The sequence below is a fragment of the Pyxicephalus adspersus genome, chromosome 10 (assembly GCF_032062135.1).
Source record: "Pyxicephalus adspersus chromosome 10, UCB_Pads_2.0, whole genome shotgun sequence".
Classification (NCBI taxonomy): Eukaryota; Metazoa; Chordata; class Amphibia; order Anura; family Pyxicephalidae; genus Pyxicephalus; species Pyxicephalus adspersus.
This window is the reverse complement of record NC_092867.1, coordinates 40898634-40922350: the sequence shown is the minus strand read 5'-3', so window position 1 is coordinate 40922350 and position 23717 is coordinate 40898634. Positions and strand designations below refer to the sequence as shown.

Here is a 23717-nt window from a genome sequence, read left to right as displayed (position 1 = left end):
AATTGCATACTTAATTTCTGTTGAAGAAACAATATGGCATGGAGCCTCTAGTTCTGTTACATACTATTATAACGATGCTTCAATAGCTGGTCCTGAGGGGGGCAAAATGTGTTCCTTATTTCAGAGTTAAACTTCTCCTAAGCATTTGGACCTTAGCAGCAGTAAAACAGCATTAAACACTAGGACAAAGGTTATCTTTAATTTATTGTTTATTTTTTGCAGCATTGAGTTTGTTTACGTTCATAATAATAAGCAATAATAAAAATGGGAAGGCATTCATTTCTTCACACACTTGTCTTGTTGTTGTTGGCATTGTGGTGTAGGCTCACATGGCACTAAAAATGTACAAAAATGTGGTTAATGTTAGAAGTAAAATCTGTTATTACTGTATTTTGGCAAGAAAAAGGGAATAAAGCAGGCAATTGGCAATGCTATTTATGGAGTCAAACATTTGATATTACTGAGGCCAAGAAACTACCACCCGAGAACATCTATCTGTATGTTCTTTGTTGAGCCATTCATGATACCAAAACACTATTTTTTTTTTTTTATTATTTTTTTTTACATACACCCAGCTTTCTGGCCATTGACAATGCTTGTCTAATCCTGAGATTTACATTTAGAAGCTGTCTTCATAGTCATGGGCCAATAGGAAGTCAGTAGTTTGCGTATATACATATATACTCAAATATTTAGAGTTATATATAATATGTGATTCATTCTATTTGCTCTGGTACTGTTTGGTATGTGTTTTTGCCATCAGCCTTAAAACTAATGACATTAGCCAACAAGAAAAAGTTCCTAAACCCAACACTTCATCTTCTGCAGGTGCCAACAGGTTGATTTGTCACCAATAATAGGTCTTTAGTTGGTAAACCTCCATTTTCTTGGTCTTTTGTTCTAAAGTCAAACTAAATTCTTGCCACTCTTCCTAGCATAGCATAGATTAAAAGTATAGAAAAACACATAGAACATATGATGGATATTTACCTTGTGGAGGTGGGCATTTTGGTTCTGGGCACACCGGTTTCTTTATGCAAGCTGAAATAAGCATAATATTTTCTTTATTTGGGTAGGAAAATAACTTTAAATATGTATAGGGCTATAATATATATCTTTAATGCTGTCATGTTACTTGTAAAACTGAGACTGTTACAAAATTATCATTGTTGTTAGTAACAAATGAGTTGCTTTTAGTCCGTGTAATAAAATCGGTGGCATCATTAGATTCTGTCATACAGAATAATATTAATAGCCATATTTACAGTTTTAGGACTGGTTTAGATAATCAACCACTTGTTATAAATTCAGCATCTTTTTACCTATAACCTCAAGCTATGGGCCTGATTTATTAAAGCTCTCTAAGGATGGAGGGAATACACTTTCATCAGTAAAGCTGCGTGATTCAGCAAACCTGGAATAGATTTCTTTAAGGTAATTGTCTAGCAAATGTTTTGAATCCTGGACCCAGACCCATTCCAGGTTTGCTGGATCACCCAGCTTCATTGATTAAAGTGTATTTTCTCCTGCCTTGGAGAGTTTTATTAAATCAGGCCCAATGTGTGCTAGCATCAAACTTCAATAAATTATATTAGCAGGCAAAGTTACACCTGCCAACCTCAAAATCCAACACTGAAATTACTTTTAAGCACAAAGTACACTAAAATGGCCTATAAACTCCTAATCTAATCCTAACAAATAACCTAACCTTTTATTCAATACCCAACTCCTAACCCTAAATCACTAATAAAACCAAACCTTTAATCTGATTTATAACACTAAATCACCACTAGAACAATCCTGTACAAAATACTGTTATTTAACTGTAAGCATAAAGTCAAAAAAAAATCCTCATGTACAGTAGTGGTGCAGCTCTGCAACCACCATAGCTAAGTAGCAAACAGACAAAGATCCTTACAGAAATGGGACTTAAAAGTCAAGACTGAATTTGGAGGCCGATCTGTTGAGGAGCTGAGCTGAGTTACCTACATTACCTACATCTATGTGTGGTGAAAGTATGGTGTATAATATTAGGTGGCACCCCCATTATCCAATTTGTTTCAAATTGTTTTACTAATTGCAATACTAAGTATTCAAAAATGTTGAACTCTAACAATTGATTATGATGTAGCTGATGACACCAGAAAAAATTGTAATTAATTCAGTAAATTTAAATGTCAAGCAGCTTCTGATCTACCTATGCTATGATATTGGAATATATATTATTAGTATAAACTAGCTTATAACTTTTACTAGGCATATAACTTCAAGAAACAATGGCTTTATGCAAATGGATTATAGAAAAAATCAAATATTTAGTGTATGTTTAGTTGTGATATCTGATTCCTGTTTGTTAGTCTTCCTACCTACATCCCTTTTTATTGAATATATATATATATATATATATATATATATATATGTATATATATATATATGTTGCTTTTATTAACACAAGATGTTCAATCAAAGTTCCAACTGAAATTTTATGTTTTTTGATGTGATACTTACTCTCCTGACATTGCTGAGGTGGTGAGCAAGGCTCTGGGCATTTCTTCTGTCCTCCTTTGACTCCAGACATTATTCTCAGGAAGCGTGTGTTGATGGGACTACAGAGTAGACTAGAGAGAGTTTTACTTCTGTGCTTGCTTCTAAGTGAGAGCCGTAGTCTTTTATACACCAGAAAATTTCCAGTTGTGAAATATTTTTCTGTTTTAACATACTGAGAGACCCTGATTGTTGTGAAAAAAAAATATTTGCATAGCGATTTGTCCAGGGTGACATGCCTTTATAATTTACTCTTACAAACTAGAGCATTGAAAATTCTCTTCCTTATTCTCTTCCCTAATGACCTATCTTCATAAGCATCCTATTACCAAACAAGGTAGTATGCAGTAATATAACAAAATTAATGAATAAATAATAGTACGATGGGGTTCAGAGAAATATTGGATGGATATTTTCGCACTAAACTGGAGCAGCTCTAATCCCTTTGGTCAGACATTGTTGTCTTTGTTTTCAAAAAAAGCTTATTAGTTTTTCAAATATAAATTACAAACATTGGTAAAATAAACAACAAGAAGGTTAAGGGAACATTCACCCCACATGCTGTATGCCCATTTTAAAGTAGCTTACCCAGGTACTTCACTATTCTAGTGGATGGCAGAGGATATTATACTGTTTTGTGAAAAAAATCATATAACCTTCAGAGTGACAGTTGACCACTACAGCAAATAAACAGTGAAATGGACAAATTAACAATGGTACTTACGAGGGGCTGCTGAGAAGTTCCTGCTTTGCCCAGAAAGAAGAGAGCCAGAGGTATGAAATAACCCATTTATTCAACATATTCCCTCCTGAGACTGATATATTTGGTACAGCGTAGTTGCAACTTTTCTAGACCGTTCACATAAAAGTCCTTTGGTTGGGCCGCAAACCAGCTCTCAGCAGCATCTTTGACTTTAGTAATGTCCTAAAAATGTTGCCCCTTCAGGTGTTTCTTCAAATTCGGTAACAGATAATAGTCCGAAGAGGCCAGGTCAGGTGAGTAGGAGGGGATGGTGGACCAATTGGAAACCCAGGGTCCTCAATTTGGCAGCCACAACATTGGTGTGCGCAGTGTGCGCAGGAAAAGGGTCTCTTTGGTCAACTTTCCACGGTGTTTAATCTTAATTGCCTCCTTCAGCTGGTCCAGGAGGTTAGCATAATACTGTCCGGAGATACTAGAGCCTTGAGGTAGGTAGTACACCAACAGAATACCATCTTTGTCCCTGAAAATGTACTGCATGACTTTTTTGGCCGATTAAGCCACGGGGACCCGCTGTGGCGTCATTCCTTTGACGGTTCCGGGATCATTCCTTTGACTGTTTTAGGATCATAGATGTGAATCCAGGTTTCATCCTCAGTCACTAACCTAGCCAAAAAATCCTGTGCAGCTTCCAAATAGGTCAAAACAGCTTTGAATGCTTCAACTTATTACTTCTTCTGATCACTGTTTAAACATTTCGGCACCGACTTTGCTAAAAGCTTTGTGCATGTCTAGGATAGTGGTGATAATAAACCCAACGCTCTCCTGTGAGATGTCAAGTATCTGGGCTATCTTTATTGTGGTTTTGCGTCGGTCCTCAATTTTCAGCTCATGGACATCATCGCAGGTTGCTGGGTGGGTTGAGGTTGGGGGGCCCCCACTGCGGAGCTGATCTTCAATGGTGAAATGCCCAGTCTTGAAATGAGATATCCAGGTTTTGACAGTGCTGTAGGAAGGACACTTCTCCCCCAGTGTTTGTGACATCTCAGTGTGAATGTCCTTTGCTGACTTTCCCTAAAAGAAAAAACAGGTCTAAGAATCGCAAAGACCTGATATTTGCACAGTTACATACTAAGATACTAGGCTGTCATATGCCCTTACACTCATTTTTCTATTTGATCTGGAAGGGGGCAAAGCCAGGAACTTTTTTGGCACCCCCTAGTATATGTGTTCATATTGTAAATCAAAGCTGCTTTAGTCAATTGTCTAGTAATAAATATTGGTGTGCTTAACCTTTCCTTAATGCAGATGGGAATTTCATATGAAAACGGACTGGAGAGTTAAATCTTCATATCAAGCTACATTTATTGTGTGATATACAAAAAAAATCCATATTTAAAAAAAAGTGTACTTTAGGTTTTTTAAATGACTTAATGCAATGTCTGTTTTTTTATTTACCTGCCTCATTTAAAGGGGATCTATAGTCTAAATATTGTCTATGTTTTCCCATAGATTTGATAATCTCTAGGAATAGAATACTTTTTCGTACAATCCTGACACTATTTATTAGGTGATATACAAGTATGGAAATCATTACTTGTACTGTAGTACTCTACTTACTGTATGTTTTGTAAACTAGTTCAATCAATGTGACTAATTACTAGTGATTCTACCCAAATCTGTATACTTTGTGCATCAGTTCAAATAGGACAACATATGGTCAGTTTTCCAGCAAAGTTCAGGCTCCTGGTTGGGTACTTTATTTATGCACAAAGATACCAGTTAACACAATGTCAACCATTGGTAGATCCCTCTCTGGCTTTTAAAACTCTGCAGTATTTTCCTCTTGAGTTCCTTTCTCTTCAAGAGTTAGAAAGCCACTGAGCTTCCAGCTGTCTGCTGACGAAGCTCTAAATAGAGCACTTGTGCTCTCTCTAAGTACTAGTTAAGATATGGCCACATACCAGGTGAACAAGGATTCCTTCCAGTTCTTCCTTGGCTTGCTCCAGGACCCTTAAACCAGATTTTACTTAAAACCCAACTGGGTCACTGCCATACAGTTTCCTCACCAGACACCAATATACACCCCATCTAAGACCTTCCCAGCCAAGCCATGGGACACCCTGTCACAATTAGTTTCCCTCAATTTCCTCTTTACTGCAATGATGAAACATATATAATTTAACATCAATAATATATGATGCAGAGTTCTATAGATAATTCTCATCTATGTAAAAAGCATTTTTACATGATTCATACATGTCACTTGCACAACAATCACGACCATTGCTTAAAGGACACTGAATATAATTCACACCTACAATTACAGAGTTCCCAATTAGTGGGGGATTCATATCACTTCTGACTTAACTTCCTTTTTTACCATTGTGTCCTTGACTTGGCAAAACTTTGGTGATCATATACCAGCTATGTTCTCATGGAGTTGAGAGACACACCTATTACCACCCAGATGGTCATAGTCATCGCCCTGTTAGTTCCTGAAGTGAATCACAGACACTAACAATATGGTCTGCAAGGTTCTTCCTTATATTTGACAGCTAATGGCAGCCTTCTTCCTTATTGATTAATCCAATTACCCCACTCCTAAAAGTATGATGCTTAAAGAGAATAAATGAAAACTACCCTCCAGTGTTCCCCTAATACCTCTACCCCTGTGCAAGTTAATAGTGTTCATTTTTGCCTAGGGTACCATCAAGAGGCATCTTTCATTGATCCATGCTGGCCATAACTTCTTTTTAGCATCTTTACTAGTATTTTATAATTTGTACAGTGGTGCATTAAAAAAGTGCCTAATTTGAATTTTCCAATCCATTGGTGGCAGATGAGGCATTAGTTCCTCTATGAACACGAAGTTCAAGGTTATATTTAAGTGTGCTTTTACTTTTTTTGCACTGTGGCCAGATCTATGTTCTAAGTTTATAGGGCCTTACATTTTACTACTTATTTAAATTTATGCAATTTTTTGCCCCTTTAGCCACTTACTTTTAACACTAAATCATTTGTAATATTAAACAGACACAAATTACAACACATTGTAAAAAGCAAGAAATATTAATAGAAGAAACAATGCCAATCAAATATTGGGTGATTTATGCAAACCAAGCATAAAAAATACAGACTTATTTTACAATGGCATAGGAAAAGATAAAAAGACAAAAACATTACCTATAAACCTACAAGTTGCATTTATCAATTTGGAAATGTATCCAAACTGACCAAGTTTGTAAAAATTTCTTAGATGACTGTAAAATGCCCTTAGCCTCCTTCATCAAAGGAATTTTTGTGTATTTTAGCCAATCTCATTCGTATGTGAAGGGCAGTAACTGAGTTCCAGAACAATGGGATCAGACAACAGGGCACATTCAAGAAGAGGTACACTAGCAATAAGGATTTGTATTTAGCCACAAGCACATCATAAGCATGTAGAACACATGCTTCCCGGGAGCTAGGCAAAGATGATGCCGTTATGGCTTATATGAAAGACCTCTGTCAAATATGGCCTGTTCAACGGGCATTCTGACCAGATGTGAGCCATGGTACCGGTTTGATGACATTGCTAACAGGCTGCTTAACTGTGGAATTGGGAAAACCACTTTTATGTGACCTTAGTAATACCACCAGGTTAGTATTTTATACAAACCTTGAAGTTTAGAGTAATAATATACCATTTATGTCACAAAAGGCAGACATTCTCCTATTGAGAATCAGAAATGGTTATAAGAAAGGCATTTCCCCAACCTCTTCTAGAATGCAATGACTCTCATTATTTCATAGTATTGAGAAAAAAATACATCAGTGATGTGATATGATCAAGTGGTTTCCCTTCACTTAAAGATGGGGGCTAGAGCATTCAATTTACATATTTATTCAATGGACCTAATAAAATACTGAATTAAGACAGGATCATCATGGAAAAGTCATTAGGGGATTTAGAGACCCCCTATCCAAAAGTTTTCTATCTAACAAAAAGTCTATTACCCTCAAAGAATTCTCCATCCTTCATTCTGAAAGAAAATGCTTTTTTCTGGAAAAAGTCAAGGGGGGGACACCCCAATTGCCTGCTAGTGGATTTAGCCTTCCTGGTGAAGGAAGTCGGGGCAGCTCTAGAAGAGTCTTGAAGCTGTGCATATGACAAGGGTATGAGAGAGGAAGTCATTATTAGGTCATTGGAGGAGCGCAGAAAGCAGTTAGTGGTGTGTTTTTCTATCAGGGCAGAAAGATGAGTGTAACAATAAGAACTGTGAAATGATTTGGCATAGCACAGGAGCTTGAATTTGATTCTAGGGTGAAATAGAAGCCAAAGAAGAGAACTACAAAGAGAGGCAGCTGAAGAGGAGTAGTGGAAAGGATGGATAAGTCTGGCTGCAAAATTCATAATAGATTGTAGAGGAGAGAGTCGAGTTAGTGGAATATCAGAGAGGAGGATGTTACAGTAGTCCAGACGAGGGATGATAAGAGGGTATAAGGACTTTGGTGGTCTCTGGGGACAGGTAGGGGCAGATTTTGGAGATGTTGCGCAAAGAGAAGTGACAGTTTCTTGAAATGTTCTGAGCATGAGAGGTAAAAGAGAGGACAGAATTGAAGGTCAAGACAACGTGCCTGAGGGAAGGCACAAATAACAGTGTTGTTAACAGTAAAAAAAATGTCAGGGGGAGATTTATAATTTGAGAGGGCAAGAGGATTAGTTACTTTTTATCCAGGTTGAGTTTGAGAAATTTGTCAGTCATCCATGATAGTTAGATTTGAGTGTCATCAGCAGCATACATACAGTACCAAAGGAGGATATGACACTACCGAGTGAGGAGGTGTACAGAGAAAAGAGAACCGGTTCATAGACTGACCTTTGGGGAACACCAACAGGGAGGAGAGTAGAAGAGGAGGAATTACCATTGAAAGAAACTTGAAAGGAGCAGTCAGACAGGTAGGAAGCAAGTCAAGACAGACCAGAGCCTCTGATACCAATGGAGTTCATGATTTAGATTAAAAGGGGGTGGTCAACAGTGTCAAAAGCAGAGGAAAGATCTAGGAGAAGGAGAAGGGAAAAGTTGCCTTGTGACTTAACAAGGTCATTGGTCACTTCAGTATTAGCTGTTTTAGTGGAATGGGCAGCTCGAAAGCCAGACTGGAGCAGGTCAAGGAGAAATTTGGTGTTCAGATTAGTCAGTGAGTCTTTTATAGACAAGGCACCCAAAAAGTTTGGAGGCATATGGGAGAAGGGAGATATGATGGTGACTAGAAGGTAGGGAGGGGTTTAGTGAGGGTTTCTTCAGTATGGGGAGAATATTGCCATGTTGAATTGTTCGGGTTGTATTCCTAATGATCATATGCATAATATAACACATTGTAAAGCAGCAACAACAAGAATAAGGAAGAGCAACATAGCCAAACATCTAAGGACTTATTTGGTAAAATAAGCAAAGGATAAAAAAAAACAATAAGACTAGGTCCACACCTGTGGTGAGGCCGTGGGGCGTTTACAACTTCCTCATGCAAGGAACCACTGCTTCTAGGGACTACATGATGGTGTCTCTCTGCAGGAGCCACATAGGGAATTCACTGACTTACTGATATATTTTATGTTAATATAAACATTCCCAATCAACCCACAGGTTGCTTATATGAATCTAAAAATTTAAGTTTATATAAATTTGTCAGACAACTGTTGAAATGGCCTTAGCCTCCTTCATTAAAGACATTTTGTGTATTTTAGCCAGCCACAATTCTATGGAAGGGGTAGTAATTGAGTTCCAGAGTTTACAAAGGTTTGAATTTAACTACCGGCAGATCACAAGCATAGAACACAGAACACAAGCATAGCACAAGCATAGAACACATTCTTGCGAGGAGTCAGACCCCATTATCCGCTGGCCTATTTATACTGCTCGTGTCCAATATGACCCGATCAAAAGGCATCCAGCCAGATGTGGACCTTGCTAACAGGCTGCCAAACTGCCAAACACTTAGAAAGATTATCTGGTATTGCATACTACTAAGTACGTTTTTTATGTAAGGTTTGAAGTCTAGTAATAGTAAAACGTTTGAGAATCAAAACAGGTTACATAAAAGGCATTTCCCAAACCTCTTTCAGTGGGTGAGGATTCTTGTGATCTCTAAGAAAGGAAGGAATATATCAGTCATTTAGTATAATCAAGCATTTCCCCCTTTAGACACAGTTGTTCAAAAAGGTTGGGGTGGGACATTCAAATTCACATCAATCCAATGGACCTAATAAAATGTTGGATTTTGAGATAGGACCACCAAGAAAAGATCCCTACTTTTTCCATTAGGACATTAGGACAAAAAGTATATTACCTTTGGGGGATTTTCCAGATGTTTTTAATGTCATAAACAGTTTAGCATTTATTTTCATTACATGTAGTAAAATATAACTATTTTGTTTATAGTTGAATAAAGAGCACACCAAGACTGTCAAACCCTAAAGTATAAATGCCGAAATGCCTTTAGTGTGCCTAAGAATGAGAGAATACATTTAAAATTTTAAGTTAAAACTGAAACAGGGATAGAGGGGGAAATATTCAATTTTTCTTTTTGACAACAGGCAAGGGTAAAGTTACTTTCCCCTTCCTGTTAAGGTATACAGAAGGGAAATCTTCCTAATGAAGCACAGAAAAAAAAAAACACTGGTCCTGAAAAAAAAATATTTATATTAACTTATTTTCCATTTAGCTGTTACAAATATTTGACCATGTTTCTGAGCTACGTGGACAGTGCTCTACCTCTTGCAAAGCGCCCCTGGAAGGAATTTACCTGAAAATTTGTGAGTCCCAGTAGATGTACTAAATTAAAAAAAAAAGGACTTGTTCCACCATCATTAAAGGACTAAAATATGTCACTACCAGTAAGCTGATCATTGGCTTCTACTTGATAGTGGAAATGCTCCATTGATGAGCTTGCCTTTTTGCTTTTTAGCAATATTTTTGGATGGATCATACAACTTAAGGAACACTATTATATATTAGATGATCCTTTGCAACATACTGTATCACTTTTATCTTCTATTGACATTTATATTGTCTGTTCATCATCATAATAAAAAAAACTATATAGTTTGTTCATTGTTTATTCAAACATAAAAAGAAATCTTACATAAAAAATTCTGATGGCTATCAAACTACAATGCATAGACTACAAAATATGAAGCACCAAAAGCAATCAAGAAGGACCCAACTTTTGTTTGGGCTTTGAACATAGGCATCCAATGAACCTTTGTTATCATGAAAAGGGTATGTTTATTTCACACTAAAACAGCTAAGGGTTAACAAACATGCCACAATTCTTTCATTCTCCCACCTGCATTTGTTAAAATTCCATAGGAAAGATCAAAGTTGGGTGAATAAAAACATCCCAAACTTTAAATATGCCACAGTGCCCCATTAATAATTGTAATACAATTGAAAGTATATGGAACCACTAGAAATCTGAAAAGAGAAGCTGCCTACCAAAACTTACACATCAGAAAAAGAGGCCAATAATCAGACATGCAACAAGGGTGCCGATAATACCACTAAAGGAGCTGTAAACATCAACAGCAAAGATGGGTGTCAAGCTTTATGGAGAAATGACCAGAAAAAACAATTGCTGAAATAAAAAATGAGGAGTCTGCCACATGCTGTTCAGATAACTCCAAATAACACATACAAAATAGACCTTTATGGCACCATGGAAGTTCCATGTATGGCACTAACTCAACAATTCTCATGACCCTGACATCCCATTTCCAAAGTAAAGCATGATGATGGCAGCATCATGCTGTTGGGATATTTTTCATCTACTGAGACGAAGTAATGGTGAGGATTGAAGATAAATGACAAAAATCAGAAGGCACTTCCTGGAGAAAATCTGTCTCGGTGTGCTAGAGATAAGAGACTGGAATGAATGTTCACCTTTTAGCAGGTAAACAGGTCTATTTATATAGCCATCATGCTAGTGTGATTTTACACAGGTGGACACTAAATTTATGAATTCTAAAGTTAATTGGATTGACCACATCCTAATCCATTTATTCCACTAAACCATGCCCTAAAGGTTTCAAAGCAGTGGGGATAAATGCATTTGCACTCATAACTACTACAAGTATTTACTTGTTGATTATCAATTGATTGTAGATTATAATTTAAAATGCCTGGTGATCAATTACATACTTCACTTCGGTTGAAAAAAACAATATGGCATGGAGCCTCTCCTAGTTCTGTTACATACTATTATCACAATGATGCTTCAATAGCTGGTCTGAGGGGGCAAAATGTGTTCTTTAATTCAGAGTAAAATTCTCTTAAGCATTTAGACCAACATTTTAGCAGCAGTAAAACAGCATTAAACACTAGGACAAAGGTTGTCTTTAATTTATTGTTTATTATTTGCAGCATTGAGTATGTTTGCTTTCATATTAATAAGCAAAGAATTTTTATCATTTGGATATATTGATGACTTTAAACTAAGTTAAGGCATTCATGTTTTCATTTCTTCACACACTTGTCTTGTTGTTGTTGGCATTGTGGTGTTGGCTCACATGGCACTAAAAAATGTACAAAAAATGTAGTTAATGTTACGAGCAAAATCTGGTATTATTGTATTTTGGCAAGAAAATAGGATTAAAGCAGGCAATTGGCAATCCTATTTATAAAGTAAACATTTGATATTACTGAGGCCAAAAATCCATGTTCTTTGTGGAGCCATTCATGAAATTAAACACTTTTTTATTTACATGCACCCAGCTTTCTGGCCATTGGCAATGCTTGTTCCCTCCTCAGTTTTACATTTAGAAGCTGTCCTCATAGTCATGGGCCAATAGTAAGTCAGGAGATTGGAGGTGAAGTTGGTTGAAACAAATAGGTAATTACAAACTGCACATCAAGATGGCCTAATATTTGTTAGGGCTTCTAGCCAAATTAGCAACATTTACACAGTAATTGGTGATTTTACAGTTTTAGAATTGTCATAAATTCATTTTACCTAGATAAAGAACCTGCCACGTGGGTTGGCCAACAACAATAAAGTCCTTACAATGGTTCCAATCCTGGTCTACCCGAAGTTTAATTCGAAAGTTTTTTTACATTACTTAACCCTACGTTGGTATTTAATCATAGCCATATCAGCTATTATACCACATACTATACTAATTTTTAAAAAAATTAATAAATGTGTGGGCCACAAAGTGGACTAGGTAGTACATATCCCTGAAATATGGCTTTGACTGTATTGTACAACTAAAGGCCCTGACATCCAAACACATGTCATAAAAAATATATAATGAATAAATGGTGTTCCAAAAGAAACTCTAACATGTTTGTTTAATGTACTAATTTTAGAGTGTATAGAAATACATAAGTAAATATCTACACATACCACACAAGTAAAATACCCCATCAAAAGTAAATTGTTTTGGAAATACATTGCTTTTGGTTTTTACCTTGTGGAGGACATGCAGGTTTAGGGCACACTGGCTGTTGCTGGCACACTAAAAGAAACATATGACATGTTATATATTAAAAATATACATGAATACATGCATATTTAGAGTTATATATATTATGTGATTCATACTTTTTGCTCTGGTACTGTATAGTATGTGTTTTGCCATCTGTGTTAAAACTAATGACATTAGCCAACAAGAGAAAATTCCTTAACCCAACACTTCATCTTCTGTAGGGGCCAACAGGTTGATTTGTTACCAATGATAAGTCTTTAGTTGGTAAACCTCCATTTTCTTGGTCTTTTGTTTTAACGTCAAAATAATTTCTTGTCACTTTTCCTAGCATAGCGTACATTAAAAGTGTAGAAAAACACATAAAACATATGATGGATATTTACCTTGTGGAGATGGGCATTTTGGTTCTGGACACACCGGTTTCTTTATGCAAGCTGAAATGAGCATAATAATTTATTAGGTAGGAAAATTATGCTGTCATGTTACTTATAAAACTGAGACTGTCACAAAATCATCGTTGTTGTTAGCAACAAATGAGTTGCTATTAGTCCGTATAATAAAATTTGTGGCTTTGTTAGATTCTGTGATACAGAAAATTAATAGCCATAGAATTAGTATATAAACTATTAGTATAAACTAGCTTATAACTTCTACTAGGCATATTTATTAACAAAATACAAGAAACAATGGTTATATGCAAAAGTATTATAGAATAAATGAATTATTTGGTGTAAGTTTAGTTTGTTTGTTAGTCTTCCAGCCTATATCCCTTTAATACAATTAAAGTTCCAACTGAAATGTAATGTTTTTTGATGTGATACTTACTCTCCTGACATTGCTGGGGTGGTGGGCAAGGCTCTGGGCATTTCTTCTGTCCTCCTTTGACTCCAGACATTATTCTCAGGTAGTTTGTGTAGATGGGACTACAGAGTAGACTAGAGAGAGTTTTACTTCTGTGCTTGCTTCTATGTGAGAGCTGCAGTCTTTTATACATCAGAAAATTTCCAGTTGTGAAATATTTTTCTGTTTTAACATACTGAGAGACCCTGATTGTTGGGAAATAAATATTTGCATAGTGGTTTATCTAGGGTGACATGCCTATGATTTACTCTTACAAACTACAGCATTCAAAATTTTTTTCCTTATTCTCTTCCCTAATGACTTATCTTCATAAGCATTCTATTACCAAACAAGATAGTATGCAGTAATATATAGAATTAAGGAATAAATAATAGTGTGATGGGGTTCAGAGAAATATTTGATGAATATGTGCATTAAACCTGAGCAGCTCCAATCCCTTTGGCCAGACTTTGTTGTCTTTGACACAGAACACATTACTAGGTTCGGGTAATACAGAAAGGCTTTCCATGGATAGTAAAAAAAACTGTTTACCCCACTTACTGTATGCCTATTATAAAGTGGCTTACCCAGGTATTTGACTATTCTAGTGGATGGAAGAGGATATTACACTGTTTTGTGAAAAACAGCTAGTGGGTCCTTTCATTGGTCTTAAGATGTGATCTTTACTTGGGTTAAAAAATTTGATAAGAAGGGCTCTGGGGTGGAGGGTGTATTAGAAAGCTTCTGAAAAAATCACTTAACCTTCAGAGTGACAGCTGACCACTACAGCAAATAAACAATGAAATGGAGAAATTAACAATGGTACTTATATGTGTTCATATTCGAAATCAAAGCTGCTTGGTGTGCTTAACCTTTCCTTAATGCAGATGAAAATGTCCATATGGAAAGGGACTGGAATGTAAAATCTTCATATTGAGCTTCATTTATTGTGTGATATACAAAAAAATGTAAAAAAGTCTTCATTAAAAAGAACGTGTACAATAGGTTTATTAGATGACTTAATACAATGACTGTTTTTTATTTACCTGCCTCATTTAAAGGGGAACTAAAGTCAAAGTTTTGTCTATGTGTTCCCAATGATTTGATATTATTAATCTTTAGGAACTGAATACTTTTTTTCATACAAGCCTGACATTATTTATTAGGTGATATACAAGTATTGTAATCATTACATGTGCTGTAGTATTCACTGTATCTTTTGTAAGGTATTTCAATCAATATGATTAATTACTGCTGCTTCTACCCAAATCTGTATACTTTGTGCATCAGTTTAAATAAGACAGCATATGGTCAGTTTTTCAGAAAAGTTCAGGCTCCTGCTTGGGTACTTTATCCAAGCGCAAAGATGCCAGTTAACACAATGTGTAGATTTCTCTCTGGCTAAAAATACTCCGCAGCATTTTCCTCTTGAGTTCCTTTTCCTTCAAGAATTGTAAAGCCACTGAGCGTATAGCTGTCTGCTGCTGAAACTATAAATAGAGTAATTGTGCTCTCTTTAAGTACAGGTTAGGACATTGCCACGGACCAGGTGGCCAAGGATCCCTTCCAGCTCCTCCTTGGCTGGCTCCAGGACCCTTAAAACCAGATTTTACCTAAAGCCCAACTGTCTGGGTGACTGCCACACAGTTTCCCCACCAGACACCATTATACACCCCATCTAAGACCTTCCCAGCCAAACAATAGGACACGTGTCACAATTTGTTACCCTCAATTTGCTTTTTACTGCACTGATGAAACATACAGTTAAGTCCATAAATATATGGACAGAGACAACTTTTTTTTCTAATTTTGGTTCTCTACTTTACCACAATTAGTTTTAAATGAAACAACTCAGATGCAGTTGAACTGCAGACTTTCAGTCTTAGTTCAGTGAGTTGAACAAAACGATTGCATAAAAATGTGAGGAACTAAAGCCTTTTTTTATTAAAGCTGAAAGTCTGCAGTTCAACTGCATCTGAGTTGTTTCATTTAAAATTAATTATGGTAATGTACAGAACCAAAATTATAAAAAAAAGTTGTCTCTGTCCAAATATTTATGGACCTAACTGTGTATAATTTAACATCAATAATATATGATGCAGAGTACTATAGATATGTCTCATCCATGTAAAAAAGAATCATTACATGATTCATACATGTCACTTGCACAACAATCACAACCATTGCTAAAAGGACACTGAAAATAATTCTCACCTAATATTACAGAGTTCCTAATTAGTGGGGGATTCATATGACTTCTGACTTTACTTTCTTTTTTACCATTGTGTCTTTGACTTGGCAAAACTCCGGTGATCATATAATAGCTATGTTCTCATGGAGTTGAGAGACACACCTATTACCACCCAAGATGGACGTAGTCATTGCCCTGTTAGTTCCTGGAGTGAATCACAGACACTGACAGTAGGGACTGCAAGGTTCTTCCTAATACTTGACAACTGTGTAATGGCAGCCTTCTCCTTTATTGATTATTCCAATTACCCCCTTCCAAACTGTATGATGAATAGAAAACTACCCCTCCATTGTTCCCCTTATAACTCTACCTCTGTGCAAGTTAATAATGTTTATTTTTACCTAGGGTACCATCAAAAGGCATTTTTCATTAACCCGTGCTGGCCATAACTTTATTGTTTTTTAGCACCTTCTTTTTAGCATCTTTCCTAGTATCTTATACTGTGTACAGTGGTGCATTTTAAATAAAGGTCCCTTACTTGCATCCTCCATAAACAAAAAGTTCAAGGTTATATTTGTGTGCTTTTTTTTTGCACAGTGGTCAGATCTATGTTCTAAATTTAAAGGGCCTTATCTTTGACTATTTAGTTAATTTTAACACTAAAACTGTTTTATTAATGAACAGACACACATTATAACACATTGTAAAAAGCAATAATAGAAAAGAAACTGTGCCATTTGAATATTGGGTGATCCTTGCAAACAAAGCATAAAAAGCAAAATACCAACTTCTTTTACAATGGGATAGGAACATAAAAGGACAAAAAGGAAAATGAAAAATCAAAGGTATTTGTCAGGAGGAGGTGGTGTAATATCTCCACTGGCCTACTGATATCTTTATGTAAATATAAACATTTCCAATAAACCCTCAAGTTGCTTATATGAATTTGAAAATGTATCCAAACTGACCAATTTTGTAAAAATTTCTCAGATGACTGTTGAAATCTATGAAAATTTTTGTGCATTTTAGCCAATCTCATTCATATATAAAGGGCAGTAACAGTTCCAGAACAAAGTGTTTACACAACACGTGCATTCAAGAGGTGCACTAGCAACAAGGATTTGTATTTAGCCATAGGCACATCATGAACATGTAGAACACATGCTTCCCCGGAGCTAGGCAAAGGTTACGTCGTTAAGGCTTATATGAACCACCTCTGTCCAAAATGGTCCGATCAACGGGCATTCCGACCAGATGTGAGCCATGGTGCTGGTTTAATGACATTACTAATACAACCAGTTTAGTATTTTATACAAACCTGGAAGTTTAGAGTAATATTATACTAATTATGTTCCAAAAGGCAGACATTCGTCTAGTGAGAATCAGAAATGGTTATATAAAAAGGTATTTCCCCAACCTTTTGAGGAGTGGCAAAGGACCCTTATGTTCTTATAGTATTGAGAAAAGAATACATCAGTGATGTGGTATGATCAAGTGGTTTTGCCTCATTTAAAGATGGGGGTAGAGCCCTAAAATTACATATCTATCCAATGGACCTAATAAAATTATACATTTAGAGACAGGATCACCACGGAAAAGTCACTTTTTCCTTTATTAGAGGATTTAGAGACCCTTTATCCAAAAGGTTTGCGATCTAACAAAAAGTCTATTCGATAAGTCTAGTCGATTCTCCATCCTCCATTCTGCACAAAAATTGTATTTTCTGGAAAAAGTCTAGAGGGGAAACTCCTTTTGCCTGCTAATGGATTTAGGGAAGTATTGCTTTTCCTGTCTCCTGAAGTAATGAAGGTTGCTGCGTCCCTCTTTTTAAGGATTGCATAAGAAAAGAAGGATAAAACCGGGGGTTTCTTTGTGGCAAATTTACCTATATTGTATTAGAAACAAAAAAGTATGACTTTAATACAAACTTAGAATGCATTCAACAGATAACTTTTGTGTTTTACCCATAAACATTATGGGAAAATAGAATCCTAAAACTTTACAAAGTTATTCCCTAAACCATTGCGGAATAGACGTCTTTCTTCCTGACGCATTTTGGCGACTGGCTTCTTAAGGGGGTGCGCAAAGACTGTTTTATGAGGTACCGCTGTGGTGGTTTTATATTGGGAGCATAATTGTGCATTTACACTTTCGTGTGTGTTTCTAATGGCTTCTGGTTATAGCGCTGAGAATTGGCAGACGAATGGTTAAAAATATGCCATGCAGAGGGTGCAGCAAGCCAGAGGCGGTACCTCATAAAACCCCTGACAGTTCTTATTGCAAACTTTGTTTACTGTAGTGAGAATAAATCTCTAAAATTGTATTGATCACCACCATCCTCAGGAATGGGAGGATAAATTTACAATTTTGAGTCAAAACCAGAACAAAAATAGAGGGTAAATCTTTCATTTAGGACATTTGCTTTTATGGCAACTTTTATGGCAAGGGTAACCTTACTTCTTCCTTCCTATTGAGAGACAGAAAACAAAAAAAAAACCCTCTCCCCTGGAAATACATTTTTAGTCCAAATCTGTGGAGAAAATATCAAACCTGATTAGAGCACTGATGTTTCCAGACTAAAATTCAAGCTGCATCAGGCGGCTTTGCTGGTAAATGATGTTGATGGACACCAGCTGAAACACTCAAACAATACTTTTTTTAAATTTAGCTTTTAGGTATATTTTATTAATAAAATTCATTTGACCATGTTTGTGAGCTACACGAACAGTCCTACCTCTTGCTAAGCACCACTGAAAACAGTTAAGTAGAAGTGCTGAGTTACAGTTTTCCAGCACCATTAAAAGATTACAATATGTTACTACCACTCATCCAATCTTTGGATTCGGCGAGAATGCTCTGTTAATGTGCTTTCCACTTTGTTTTTAAGTAATACTGTTGGAAGGATCATACTGGGTTGTTCATGCACGGACTTTGGAATTTGTTTGTTCACCATTCATTCAAAAATAAATAAGGAGAAAAATTATATGTAACATTCTGCTGGCCATCAAACTACACGGCATAGACTACTTAAAACGCCATTAACAATCATGAAGGACCAAACTTTTGTTTGGGCTATGAACATAGGCATCCAGGAACCTTGGTTTGCATGAAAGGGGTATGCCTATTTCACTAGAGCAACAAAGTGTTACAAAGTCTGCAGCTGGGAAAATAAAATAATTTTCTCTGATAAAATATCATATAGGAAAGCTCAAAGTTCCGTAATAAAAAAAAGAAATAAATTTTAAACATGCTATAGTGCCCCATTAATTAATTGTAATGCAATTGAAGGAATATGGCACCAGTAGAAACCTGACAAAAGAAGCTACCAACCAAAAAATACATACTGGGGAAAAAGAGGGCAGTAATCAAGATTAAAGAGGACAAGATGCAACAAAGATGCCAGAAAACACTAACGTAACTGTAAAGATTAACAGCAGATATGGGGGTATCTCTGAGCTAGGCTTTATGGAAAAATGTACAGATCCCTTCAATCCATCCAATAAACCATGTCATTAGGGTTTCAGAGCAAAGATGATGAATACATATGCACTCAAACATCTCAGGACAAAATGCTTTATTTTTATAATTATTCCAGGGTTAAAACTACAACCAGGCCAAAAGCTCAGCAGCAAAGCAGCACTATAAACAGTAGGAAAAAGGTTATCTTTAATTTAAAGTTTATTATTTGCAGCATTGAGTATCTTTATTCGCATATCAGTAAGCAGGGAGTTTATATGATATCATTTGCACATATCGATGACTTTAAGCTAGCTCAAGGCATTTATTTCTTCACACACTGGGTGTCTTGTTGCTGTTGTTGTTGCTGTTGTTGCTGCTGTTGCTGTTGTTGTTGTGGTGTAGGCTCACATGGCACTAAAAAAAGAAACCAAAAATATGTACAGTTAATGCTAACGGTAAAATCTTTTATGCATGTGTTTTGGCAAGAAGGAGGACTAGCGCTGTCAATTGCCAGTGATGTTTTTAAGCATTTTTAAACATTTAACATTACTTGAATGATAAAACCACCACCTGTGTACCCCCCATAATTTTACATTTAGGGGCTGCCCCTCATACTCACTGGCCAATAGTAAATCATGAATTTGGAGATGCAGCTGATAGAAACAGATAGTCACTAACAGCATATTAGGGTGCCCAGTTATTTACTGGGGCTTCTACAGAAATCGGCAATATTTACATAGTAATTTGTAGTTTTACAGTAAAATCATTGCCTTAATTCCCTTTTATGGGAAAAGTTGATTACTGTCACATATTTTATTAAGGGCAAAAACCACCAAAAATTCCAATATTTTGGATGTGGAAAGGAAGGATTAGCACAATTCAACTTTAATGCCCCTTGTAAAAAATATCATTTTAATTGCCTGCATCTCACATGCAAAAAAGTTTGATTCACATTATGTCATGGTGAATGTCTAGAGAGTGAAAAGACTTCCCAAATGGATTTTAGAATAATAGAAATATATTTAATCATAATATCCACACAAAGCATGTTTAAAATACATTGGAACTACATTGCTTTTTATCTTTAACTTGTGGAGGAGTTCATAGTAATATAGCCGTAAAAAAAAAAGAAAAAAACAAAGTGTATTGCAGCTTGATGTGTAGCTGCAGGCTAGTGGGATTTCCCAAGCTGATCCCCTGTCCGTTGCCAAAAGCACTTACTTTGGGCCTATATATGTGTATGTGCCTGTGTATTGTATACCTAGGGAAGAGATGGCCGAATTTACCATGAGAAAAAGGCAGGCCAGTAGAAACAGTGTAATTTAAAGAACCTGTTGCTAATGTCGTGGCACCACACGCCAAAAAACACCTATAAAGGTGAGTCCATGTAGGCGCCTACAGGGTAATTTGTCACCATTTTTAAAGCGTACCTAAACTCAAAATTTTCACTTTACATAAAAGGGAAGACAACCCTTTTATTTAAAGTAAAAATTCTGTTTGTGTTTTTTTTTAGTGCAACACCCTTTTTTTTTTAAAAAAAAAAAAGGGGTGCAGCACTGCCCCCTTAATTCTCAGTCGCCTAGGTGATCAAGAATGAATGGGAGTGCGCAGCCTCCCGGGATACCTATGTCACGCATCCCAGGAGGCTCTTGGCTGCCTGCGTGCGCAGTGGGATTGGCAATTTTTTTTCGCAATCTACATCACCCAATCTCACACCTGCACAGTGCGAGATTGGTTGATGTAGGAAGAAGAGAGGAGAAGATGTTGGTGCCTAGCCTTCCTTCTCTGTCGGGCCGAAGACGGATACAGGCACGGCGCGGGACCCAATGGAATAAACCTCCTGACAGATAGACTGATCTGCAGGATTGAAGGTAAGTGAGCTTTTATTGTTTTGGGTGAGTTTTGTGTTTACTTCCACTTTAAGTCTTCAGTTGGTAAATATGGTAATCCATTTTCTTGGTCAAACTAAATACTTGCCACTTTTCCTAGCATATTGTGGATTAAAATTATAGAACGACACATAGAATTTATGATGCGTATTTACCTTGTGGAGGTGGGCATTTTGGTTCAGGACACACTGGCTCCTTTGTGCAAGCTAAAATAGGCATAACAGATAAATTTGTTTGGTTAGTAAAGAAATTATATTTACTATAAATGTGTATAGAGCTATAATGTATATTTGTCACTTTAATACTGTTTTACTTGAAAACGGAGGTCACAAAAGCATCATTAGTATTTGCAACAAATGAGATTCTGTGTATTATTCGGTGTAATCAAAGCTTTGGCTTAATTGGTTTCTGTCATACAGAATATTAATAATAGCTGTAGTTACACTTTTAGGACTGTATAGTATAGATCATCGACCACTTGCCAAGAATGCAGCATCTATTGGTTTTGAGAATGCAGAACTTCATTGCTCAGACATGTGGTAGCCTTAAACTCTTTATCAATAAACCTTTTTAACAGGCAAAGTTACACCTGCCAACCCCAAAATCCAACACTGAAATTATTTTTTAGGACCGAAGCATCAAATGAACTACAAACATAACTTCCGACCTAATCCTAAAATTCTAACCTAAATTTATTACCCAACACCTACTAATCCTAAATCGTTACTATAACCTTAACTTTACTATAAACCCTAGCCCATAAATCTGATTTATGACAATAAAGTCCAGCCTGAATTTGGTGGCCTAGCTATTGAGGAGCTGAGTGGAACTACCAACAATAAGCTTGTGTGGTGAAAGTATGGTGTATATAGGTGTCGCCCTCATATGTAAAGTTCATTATCCCATTTGTTTCAAATTGTTTTACTAATTGCAAAAGTAAATATTCATTATGTTCAGCTATAATTGATCATGATGTAGCTGATGGCACCAGGGGAGTTTGTAATTTAATTAGTGCAAGCAGCTTGGGGTCTACCAATATTATGGTATTAGAATATATAATATTAGTATGAACCTGGTTATAACTTTTATTAGGCATATTCATAACAAACCGCAGGAAGCAATGTATATATGCAAATGGATTATAGATATAAGTCAAATATCTGGTGTCAGTTTAGTTGTGATAGCTGATTCATGTTTGTAGGTCCCCCTAAATATTTCCCTCCCTTTATTAAATATATTTCCGTTGCTTTAATTACCACATAAATCTTCTATTAATTATAAACACAAAGGTCATACTGAAAGTTAATAATATTTGATAAGATACTTACAGTCCTGAGATTGCTGGGGTGGTGGGCATGGCTCTGGGCATTTCTTCTGTCCTCCTTTGACTCCAGACATTATTCTTGGATTGTGTGTGTAGATGGGACTACAGAGTAGACTAGAGAGAGTTTTACTTCTGTGCTTGCTTCTATGTGAAAGCAGCAGTCTTTTTATACACCAGAAAATTTCCAATTGTGAAATATGTCTTTGTTTTAACACACTGAGAGACCCTGACTGTTGGGAAATAACATTTTTGCATAGTGATTTGTCTATAGCTGGAAGGCAGGGTGACATACCTAATGATTTACTGTTACATACTACAGCATTGAAAATTATTATTCTGTTTTTCTTAATTACCTGTTTTCATATGCATCTTATTAGTAAACAAGATAGTATGCAGTAATATAAAGGATTTAGGAATAAATAATAGTATGATGGAGTTCAGTGAAATATTTGAAGGATGCATACACTTGTCCTGACCCCAGATTTCATAATCATTGATACAAAACTTATCAACAGGTTCTGAGAATGCAGACAAGATTAGTGGTGGGGCTTTATACAGGATTTAAGAAAGGCTGCACAGCAGTAAGTAGGTTATGCGTAAATAGCTCCCTAGGGATATGATACGGATATTTGAATAAAATTCACTTAAAATTTAGGTGGCAGCTGACCACCACAGCAAATGAACAAAAATTAACAAATTTACAATTGTATTCATTTGTGTATTTATTGGGAAACAAGGCTGCTTTATTTAATTGCCTAGCGTAAAATACTGTTTATCTTTGTTTGTCTTGTTTATCTTTTCCTAATCTAGTTCTAATTCTGTCCGTATTTCCATGCAAAAAGTGTTAAATTTTTCTGCATGGAAATTTATTTTACATTGTAGGCCTATAATTCCTAGGCATAACTCACTGAACTATGTCCAGTATTTATTAAATTTAATAATAAACTTTACCTTTAAAAAAAAAAAAAAAAATCTGTTAAAAAAGTAAAAAAAATAGTGAAACATGTAATATAACTGTACAGTAGCATGTATAATATTTATATTTATTATAATTAAATATATATATTATATCAATATTTCTTTGTATTGGACTCAATTCAGCTATTTTGTATTAAATCCAATACAAAATGGTTTGAATTTCCCGCTGCTCCTCCCGCCCGCACTGACGCATGCACTGACGTCACCGGGAAACCCCGAAGAACGTCTCTGCAGTCACTGGGAGAAGATCAAAGAGGGAGGACGCCGCCCCAAGGACCTGGGGGGACCAGCAGGATGCCGGGGGATGCCAACGGAGCAAGGTG

General features: G+C 36.2%; 2 long non-coding RNA genes across 2 annotated transcripts; both read right to left on the bottom strand.

Annotated features, from left to right (window-relative positions):
- Window positions 1-207: 207 nt before the first annotated feature.
- Window positions 208-2622, bottom strand: LOC140339555 (uncharacterized). The gene is made up of 3 exons (XR_011922471.1): window positions 2509-2622; window positions 991-1041; window positions 208-335 (listed from the first exon to the last, which is right to left on the bottom strand). It is a non-coding gene; the product is annotated as an uncharacterized lncRNA (long non-coding RNA).
- A 16681-nt stretch (window positions 2623-19303) lies between these two features.
- LOC140340032 (uncharacterized) lies at window positions 19304-22568 on the bottom strand. Its single transcript, XR_011922570.1, has 3 exons — window positions 22421-22568; window positions 21248-21298; window positions 19304-19617 (listed from the first exon to the last, which is right to left on the bottom strand). It is a non-coding gene; the product is annotated as an uncharacterized lncRNA (long non-coding RNA).
- Between the last annotated feature and the right edge of the window lie 1149 nt (window positions 22569-23717).